Source organism: Haemorhous mexicanus, chromosome 14 (assembly GCF_027477595.1).
Source record: "Haemorhous mexicanus isolate bHaeMex1 chromosome 14, bHaeMex1.pri, whole genome shotgun sequence".
In the NCBI taxonomy this organism is placed as follows: domain Eukaryota; kingdom Metazoa; phylum Chordata; class Aves; order Passeriformes; family Fringillidae; genus Haemorhous; species Haemorhous mexicanus.
In genome coordinates this window covers 19,749,474-19,759,307 of record NC_082354.1, presented here as the reverse complement: position 1 = coordinate 19,759,307, position 9,834 = coordinate 19,749,474, and the positions used below count along the sequence as shown (strand labels likewise).

The 9,834-nt window shown below is 53.4% G+C and overlaps 1 long non-coding RNA gene across 2 annotated transcripts in view; it reads right to left on the bottom strand.

Annotated features, from left to right (window-relative positions):
- Positions 1–8,056: 8,056 nt before the first annotated feature.
- LOC132333946 (uncharacterized) overlaps positions 8,057–9,834 on the bottom strand; it is a 285,058-nt gene continuing 283,280 nt past the window's right edge. For both annotated transcript variants that reach the window (XR_009488306.1, XR_009488305.1), the window contains one exon: positions 8,057–8,144. This is a non-coding gene — a long non-coding RNA (uncharacterized LOC132333946). The remainder of the gene's footprint in view (positions 8,145–9,834) is intronic.

Below are 9,834 nucleotides of genomic sequence, written 5' to 3'. Positions count from 1 at the left end.
TCTGTTTATCAGGAGCCTGGCCTTCAATGCCTTGTATTGCTCCTAAATATTTTACCTCTTGTTGCACTAATTGAACCTTTTGTCTGTTGACTTTCAATCCTCCCTCCTGGCCTGCAGCCAGATCTTCCAGTCTGCTGACACACTTGTTCTTCAGAGTCTGTCCAGTTCAGGTGTGAGCCACCTCTGATGTCACACACTTCCTGCAGCTGATTCCTCCCACATCTGGGTGATGTGTATGTGACAGATCACAGGAGCTTGTGAAATCCTTGAGGAACTCAAGTGAAACATTTTTTCCCCCTCCTGAACTGTAAACCCCAAACTTTTACCATTTACATTTCTCTGCTAAGGAGCTGAAGAAAAATGCATTTGCTAGATCCATGGCCAAAACCCACTTAGTTCCTTGTACTCCTGCAGCCTGAATTTCTGGCATTTTAACAAGAAGAGGTGATGTTTGCAGAGTTACAGCATTTAATGCTCTGAAATCCACAGTCAGATGCATCTTTCTCTTTCCCTTTAATGCCAGCCCCACAGGGGAATTACACAGCCTGGGTCATTGCACTGGCACTCCCTGATCCAGCAGGCTCTGGGCTCGCCTGGGCACTTACAGCCTTTCTGCAGTCTTGGATCAAGCCCTGCTATTAAAGCAAAGGCATTAATCTTCCCATACTCCAACTTATCTCAGGCTTATACTTGCAGAAAGGTAACTGACCCTCATCCCGAGCTCCTCTGACTGTTTCAGGAGCCTTTACAGGAAAACATCATTTTGTAGGCAAGGTAATTATGAGTCTTTCTATTTCTGTATTATACTTGCACAGTCAGTCAGATCTCAGCTCACCTGTTTTGTTTAAGGAACAGGCTGCTGAAAAGCCCATTTTTTATCCTGTACACGATGCTGAATGCAAAACCCCTCAGGCACACTCTCCATGAGCAGTTTGCACTGGAGTGTGTGGGGCAGAGCTGAGACTCTCCCTGCACCAGAGGAGACCCCTGTACACCCCTGTCTGTTGGGGCACCTCATGGGCACCCTGACTCTTGCAGAATACTAATTTCCTCAGTCACTGAGGCACCAGAATCTAATAACAGTTTGGGCTCCCAGTAGCTTGTTTTTCATTGCTGTTGCACAGTTCTGCCAATTTATGCATTAAGACACTAATGGATTTTATATTCCATCCAGCCAGATCTTCTCCCAGGCTCTAGCTCCCTCCAAACCCTATTTCACATCTACTTCAAATGCCATTTCCAAGATTTATCCAGTCCAGACAGGATACCCTCTGCCTTCCTGTGGGCAGACAGCCACAGACTGCAGGGCAGTCAAGGGCCCTCTCCTCCCCCTCAGCCTTGGGTTTGTTTGTCCTCTGCACCCTGATCCACGCAAGCAATTATTGCTGGTACCAACCGCTTTGCCCAAGAACTTCTAAGTTCCTTTTCTTTCCAGAGGATCCTTCCTGGCCTCCTGGCATGTCCTTCCACCCCTGCCCCTAATTTATGTCAGCAGCATTCCCAGGCCCCCCAGCCATGCCTGACATCCAGCAAATTCTGCCTGCCAGTTCATAATCCCCCAGCAGCAGTGCAGCACATGCACCAGGAGCCATTTTCTAGGAATGGCTTTTCTTCTTCTTTTTTGTTTTTATTTTTTTTTCCCAGTTTAGGCTCAAACCCAGTAGGCAGCTGCAGTTAACTGAGTCTCTCAGTGGTCTCTCTGTCCCTGTCTCCCTGAACTAACAGCCTTCTTTGCCACGGGGGGATCCTCCTCTCCTGTACCCTTACCCTGCAAAGGAGCACAGGGGCCCAGGGGGTGCTCTGGGTGAAGCAGGGCCATTGCAAACCCCTCCACCCAGTCACCAGGGTCACTTCTCCTTCTCCAGTTTGTAGTGCAGTCAATAAATCCAGTTTGGCTGACAGCCTCTGTTTATTTTTCTCACTTGCTCTCTCACTGGAGTCTCAGCACTCAAGTGTTCCTGCTCACTCCATGTGGCAATGATTTGATTTCTGCTGCTGCCCGCTCAGCCCCTCACAGCCTGGCTCTCCTGGACCTGACTGCTGGGTTACCACCAACCTGCCACAGGTGAGACACAGCCTGAGATGCATTCAGACACCAGCAGAGCAGAATGAAGATGGCTTGGCTGCTATCTCCTCTTCTAAAGGCAACTGGAGAAGCTGACAAGGGCTAGTGCCCTCGCACCAGATCCTTTTGGGGCATTTAAATGTGCATTAAGGTCCCCAAATGCCAAAGTCAAGAGCAAGCCTGCCAGTGGTGAGTCCTTTTCAGACCCCTGGAGGGCAGCTGGCATCTTCTGGCTACTGAGGAGGATTGTTCATGCTCCATTACAGCCTTGGTTTCTTCCTTGTATTGCCTGGCTTCAAAGGCAAACACTCCTGATCTGCCAGTCCAAGCCCTTTTACACCAGGGCTAACTCTGCTAATAATAATAATAATAATAATAATAATAATAATAATAATAATAATAATAATAATAATAATAATAATAATAATAATAATAATAATTGTTATTATTATTATTATTATTATTATTTATGATGGTGTTAGGATATGATGTACAATGAAAGGATCACTCTGTGAACCAGATCCCAGCTCCCAACAGTTTCCCAGCTTGCTCACTTCAGATCTACCCAGTAACTTTGAGCTGGCAAGAGAATAACCACCCCCAGAAGGGCTGCAGCCAATGTCACTCTCGGTGCCATGACCCCTGTCACCAGCGATGTCCTCACCTTAACCCTTCCTTGCCCACAGGAGCTGCACAGCTCCTTACAGACGCGCTGTGGCCATGTGAAGCACACAGAAACAGACCTCCCTGCCCCTCCACAGCACAGCCCTGGGTCACCCTGCCCGGCCCTGTCTGCCAGCCAGGGGCTGCTGGCTGAGGGACCGTGCAGAGGAGCAGCTGCCTGGGAAGGTTTGCCCTGCCCAGGTGTCCCTTTGCAGTCTGGGGGTCCCTGATGGCACTGCTCCCTCTGCACGCCTGCGTGGGAAGCCGTGATGCCCCGTGCTGCACTGTGGCAGTGCTGTACAGAGAAGGACCCTGTGATTTGTGGTGCTATAAAAGCTGAAAACCTCCATCATTGCCTTTTATATATAATTGAAAACACAAGAACTGACTGCAGTGCCAAGTGAGGAAGGCAGCAGCCCTGGAAGGAAGCACTCCGAGGCGGCCGCGCGCCCGCCGCTGCTGCCTGACTCCTCCTAATAGAAGGCTGAAAATAAATCAGAATTATTTCCAGATTAGAGGGAAAAAAATCCTGTGAAGATGTTTCAGTCAAGCACAAAGAACACAAAGAGAGCAGTCTCTTTGCCAGCCAGCACAGCATTTGCTTTCCTCTGGTCCTTTGCTCTCCTGATCTCCTCCTGTTCTCAAAAACAAACCAGCTTCATCTTTTTTTTCTGTCTGAGACAGGTGAGCACACAGGATTGTAAAGCTGCTGCATCCACACTGGTGTGTCTGTGAGCAAGCCACGTGTCTCCTGGAGTCTCCCTTTTAATTCTGTTGGCAGAGGTCCCAGCCAAACTCACCAAACCAACCAGGGACTCCTTTCTGAACACGGCCACAGCAGCAGCGAGCACCAGCCTACAGCCACAGCACCCAGGACAATGAACTCTGCTCCTCCTGGCACCACCTGTCCAAATCCCAGCCCTAAGAGCCCTTCAGCCAGGCCCATGTCTCATGAGAGAGGTCACAGCAGGGCTCAGGAACACCTGGGAGTGCTGCCTGCATCTCTGCCAGGCTCCCAAAGGTGCCCATCACACGGAGCTGCTGCCCTGCCCTGCCTGCTGCCCTGCCTGCTGCCAGGTCTGAGCAGGGGAAAAGGTTCTCATGGAGCTGCTGCCCTGCCTGCTGCCAGGTCTGAGCAGGGGGAAAAGGTTCTCATGGAGCTGCTGCCCTGCCTGGTGGCAGCTCAGAGCACTGGGAAAGGATTCTCTTGGAGCTGCTGCCCTGCCCTGCCTGCTGCCCTGCCTGCTGCCAGGTCTGAGCAGAAGGAAAAGGTTCTCTTGGAGCTGCTGCCCTGCCTGGTGCCCTGCCTGGTGCCAGCTCAGAGCACTGGGAAAGGGTTCTCATGGAGCTGCTGCCCTGCCTGGTGCCCTGCTGCCTGCTGCCAGCTCAGAGCAGGGGGAAAGGATTCTCATGGAGCTGCTGCCCTGCCCTGCCTGGTGCCCTGCCTGCTGCCAGGTCTGAGCAGGGGGAAAGGGTTCTCTCATCTCTCGTGGTGTGGAACTGCAGGCAACTCACTGACTGCACTGCTGGAGCACGTGGGGATCTTGCACGACCTCCCTGGTGCTGCTGCTGGAGGACAAAGCCTGCAAGGTCTGCTGCATGGCACACGAGGAGCAGGGAGGTGGGGAAGGGGAGAAGGACAAAGGCTGAAGGAAAAGCAAAAACCCCTCCCAGAATGCCACCAGCATCCTCCAATTCAGGTGTTTGCATCAGGAGAACATTCCAGTTTTGACTGCTCAAGTGAGTTGATTTCTTTACCCTGGGGACTTCTGAGGCAAATTACAGAACCAGGCCAGTTTACTTCACTCTCATTTTTGGGCAGTTTCACTTTCAGCTTCTCCTGCACAAACAACATGCTACAATTTGGGGGCTGCAAAGGCTGCAGGGAAATATTGATTTCCTCACAATAACACTAAAGCAGTTCGACCCAACATCTTCTGAAGGCTTTTACAAAACATACATTTTGAGGGACAAGTTGGGCTTGACAGACTTCGTTTAAAGAGAGCTGCCTTTCTTGCAGCCACCTCAGATCCCTTATTTACTACTTTATATCACAAAAAGATAATTGTGGACGTGAGAAATTTCTCAGGTAAATCCCTCTGAAGTTTCAGATTATCTGGCTCTGTGAAAACCTGCATTGTAACGCAAGAAAAATTCCAATTATTCAGCTAATTAAAAAAGACTTAATTATAATATAGAATAATTAATTTCTTTTGATACTTACAACTCAGACACTCCCTTGAATACCTCAGGGGCCCAAAAGTTTTAGTGGATGCAACAATGGGAATTGCTTCTCAGAACAGCCAGCTTTCTCTGAGGTTTTCTGAGCCTGGCACTAGCTCTGGATATGACAGGAGGGACTGATGGCCAGAATTTTAGCTGGAGGTCCCTGAGCCATCAGATCTCAAATGCAGAAGGTCAGATGCCACCTCGACTATCAAAGGGTTCCAAAAAAAGACACCAAAGTTCCCCTGACTGCCACAGTGCTCCTGTACTCCTGCACTGCGTGAAGTGCAGCTCACACATCCCATCCCATCCCATCCCATCCCATCCCATCCCATCCCATCCCATCCCATCCCATCCCATCCCATCCCATCCCATCCCATCCCATCCCATCCCATCCCATCCCATCCCATCCCATCCCATCCCATCCCATCCCATCCCATCCCATCCCATCCCATCCCATCCCATCCCATCCCATCCCATCCCATCTGCACTGGGAGCTCCAGAGCCACTTCAAGCCCCTCTGTCCCAGGGTGTGAGCACAGACTTCCAGCCCCTCCTGCCCAGTCATGCCCCCAGCTCTGGGGCAGAGCTGCTCCTGTGCCATCACTGGAGCTCCAGTGTGGGCTCTGCCAGGGCTGCAGGGACAGGCCAGGTGCTCCCAGCTCAGCCCCAGAGAGGGGCAGCTCAGAGGGACACGCAAGGCCAGCAGATGCCAAGGTGCAGAGGAGGCTGATGCCCATCACAGCGACCTTTCCCTCATTTTGTGCCATTTGCCTCGACTACAGAGCCCCCCTAATTTAATTTCCTCCCCAGTTTAACTGGAGGAGCAGACCTCAGCTCCTGCCCTCCCATCCCCTTCAGCCCTTCGGGGATGGTGACTCTGCTGCCAGCAGCTCCTCAGGCAGGCTCCAGGCAGGATTGGGCTCTGTCTGACACTGCTCCCCAGGAGGGAGGGCAGCTCAGGGGCAGGCAGACACCCCAAAGTCAGCTGCCAAATCCTGAGCACACCCATATTTCCCTGCAGCCTTTGCAGCCCCCAAATTGTAGCATGCTGTCTGTGCAGGAGAAGCTGGAAGTGAAAATGCCTGAAAATGAGAGTGAAGTAAACTGGCCTGGTTCTGCAAACAAACCTGGAGAGGGGTGGGAAAAGGCAGAGCAGGGCCTCTGGCTCTGCAGGACAGGAGGTGCCCCCTGGGACGTGTGCATTCCTCCAAGGGCTTGGTTTGGGGAAGGCCTGCAGGTGTGAGGGCAGCACCCCCTGACAGGCTGCTCCAGCACTCAGCACACCTTCACTGGGTACACCTTCACTGACTACACCTTCACTGAGTGCACCTTCACTGGGTACACCTTCACTGGGTACACCTTCACTAAGTGCACCTTCACTGGGTACACCTTCACTGACTACACCTTCACTGAGTGCACCTTCACTGGGTACACCTTCACTGGGTACACCTTCACTGAGTGCACCTTCACTGAGTGCACCTTCACTGACTACACCTTCACTGAGTGCACCTTCACTGGGTACACCTTCCTGGGTACACCTTCAGTCAGAGCACCTTCACTGGGTACACCTTCACTGAGTACACCCTCACTGAGTACACCTTCACTGGGTACACCGTCACTGAGTGCACCTTCACCCAGCACACACTCTCACCCAGCACACCCAGCACACCCACACCCAGCACACACCCACACCCAGCACACCCACACCCAGCACACCCACACCCAGCACACACCCACACCCAGCACACCCAGCACACACCCACCCAGCACACACCCACACCCAGCACACACCCACACCCAGCACACACCCACACCCAGCACACCCACACCCAGCACACCCAGCACACCCAGCACACCCCCACACCCACACCCAGCACACCCAGCACACCCAGCACACCCACACCCAGCACACCCACACCCAGCACACACCCACACCCAGCACACCCACACCCAGCACACCCACACCCAGCACACACCCACACCCAGCACACCCACACCCAGCACACCCAGCACACCCAGCACACCCAGCACACCCACACCCAGCACACCCAGCACACCCACACCCAGCACACCCAGCACACACCCACACCCAGCACACCCAGCACACCCAGCACACCCAGCACACCCAGCACACCCACACCCAGCACACCCAGCACACCCACACCCAGCACACCCAGCACACCCACACCCAGCACACCCTCACCCAGCACACACCCTCACCCAGCACACCCAGCACCCCCAGCACCCCCAGCACCCCCAGCACACCCACCCCCAGCACACCCAGCACACTCTCACCCAGCACACCCAGCACACCCAGCACACCCTCACCCAGCACACCCAGCACACCCAGCACACCCACCCCCAGCACACCCACACCCTCACCCAGCACACCCTCACCCAGTGCCCTTCCCTCACACCTGAGTGCTGTCCCTCTCCAGCCCCAGCCCCAGGCGAGCCCAGCCCCCGGAGCCGGCTGTGCCCCGGGACAGCCTGCAGTCACACAGCCAGCCTGGGGTCGGTGCTTTGCTGCCTCTCCCCCAGCAAGAGCTGCAGAGGAGAGCTTCCTCAGGGCTCTGGGGGCTCTCAGGCCCAGCCCCGCAGCCGGGGGCTCTGTGACACCCCAGCAGCCCCTCTGTGTGTCCCTGTGCATCTCCCAGCACATCACCTCACGGGACCCTCCCCATCCCTTCATCCTCAGGCCAGTCACCCATCACACAGCCAGGCACAGGACGGACACTGCCCGGGACAGACAGACAATGCTGCTCACACAGAAGGACCTGTCTGCCCCGTTTCTGCTCCTGGTGGAGCACTAAACCCCAGTGGAAGTTATTGTGCCCTCTTCTTCCTTGCTCAAGGCTCTGAATCTCCTCTCCACCCCTTCATGGGGCACAGATAAGAGCAGCATTTACATTCCTCCAGTCACACCCAGCTGCACAGGAAGGTAAAGCCACTTTGCTCAGCTTTGTTAGCAATGCAAGACCCTTTCCCACAATGCTAAACCTCTTTCTGCCATCTTTGATGGCAAAATAGGAAAAGGAAAATTCAGTTATATTTCAATCCCTAATAAAATTCACTTATCTTTCATCTTTTTCTATTTTTAAATTATACCTACCTTTACTACTTTTACTGGATCTTCTCCCTCTTAATATTCAGTAAACTGTGTGTGCATCCTCACTCATCTCCTCCTCTGTGAAGAATTAGAAAGAATTAATAAGCTGGGATATTTGAATAAAATCCTTTCTATTTCATGGCCTGATTTTACTTCCATAAACTCTGCATTTACAGCAACCTCATAAATTACCAACGTATACAGAGAATAAATACTCCTTGTCTCTCCCACTAAGCCTGCAGACTTAGCAAACAGATCTCTCAAAATCGTAGGGAAAGGAAAGGATATTTTCTTTTCAACTCATTCAACTGGAAATACAATTTTGAGAAAAGCAAAGCAGTGTTTCCCTTCCGCTGTTTCCATTTCATTTGGGCTGATGAAAGCCTCTGGGACACAGCATTTCTGCTTTCACCTCTTCTCAGCTGTCTCTCTTCCTCTCTTTCCTTCTCTGTCCCTGTGCCCTGCTTTCCCAGCTGCCTGAAGAGCAGGAGGTGCCTGGCAGCTGCAGAGGGGTGCCTGTCTCTGGCTGCTCTTGGGGACCTCCTGCCCAGTGGTTTCCTTCAGAGCAGCCCTGAGCAGGCTGGGAAGGGCTGAGCTCTGCGCTGCTGACAAGACCCAGAGGATGTTCCAGGAGGTGTCCCAGCCCCAGGGCTCAGCAGGCACCAGGTGTGAGGGACAGGACCTCCCTGCAAACAGCCCCATCCAGCCAAGGCACGAGACAGCTCCGAGACAGGGGAGAGCCAATCCTTGTCCTTCCTGTGCTCCTGCTGGCAGCACGGCGCTGCATTAGTGTGAAAATCGAGCAAAAATTAATCTTTGCCTCATAATCCATTATTTAAAAGGGGAACACTCACTCACTATAATTTCCAAGTCACTGCTACAGCAAAGTCATTGTGAAATCTGTAAGTTTGCCATAGGGGAAAAATAGCAACATAAGACTAGGTCTTGAGATTTGCCAGAGTGCCAGACTCTTAATCTGCTTACTGCAGTCACCATTTGCAATTTTGTGTTCAGTCAGAGCCTCCCCAGGGTCACCCCAAACATCTCAGAGCTCTTAACCATCTGCCTGTGAGTCCTAAAAACTGACATGGAGATGCAAGGACTCGTTAGGGTCACTCATTTAGCACTAATGAAGAGCCCCTGGCTGCTGCACTGGGAGCAGAGCCAGGGCAGCACAGTAAAGCCCCTGGGTGCTCACAGCTCAGCTCACCTGTGTGCCCAGGGTGCCTGGCAGCGCTCACCTGTGTGCCCATGGACTCACCTGTGTGCCCATGCACTCACCTGTGTGCCCAGGGTGCCTGGCAGTGCTCCCCTGTGTGCCCATGCACTCACCTGTGTGCCCAGGGTGCCTGGCAGTGCTCACCTGTGTGCCCATGCACTCACCTGCGTGCCCATGTACTCACCTGTGTGCCCAGAGTGTCTGGTAGCACTCACCTGTGTGCCCATGCACTCACCTGCGTGCCCATGCACTCACCTGTGTGCCCATGCACTCACCTGTGTGCCCAGGGTGCCTGGCAGCCCTCACCTGTGTGCCCATGCACTCACCTGTGTGCCCAGGGTGCCTGGCAGCGCTCACCTGTGTGCCCATGCACTCACCTGTGTGCCCATGCACTCACCTGTGTGCCCAGGGTGCCTGGCAGCACTCACCTGTGTGCCCATGCACTCACCTGCGTGCCCATGCACTCACCTGTGTGCCCATGCACTCACCTGTGTGCCCAGGGTGCCTGGCAGCACTCACCTGTGTGCCCATGCACTCACCTGTGTGCCC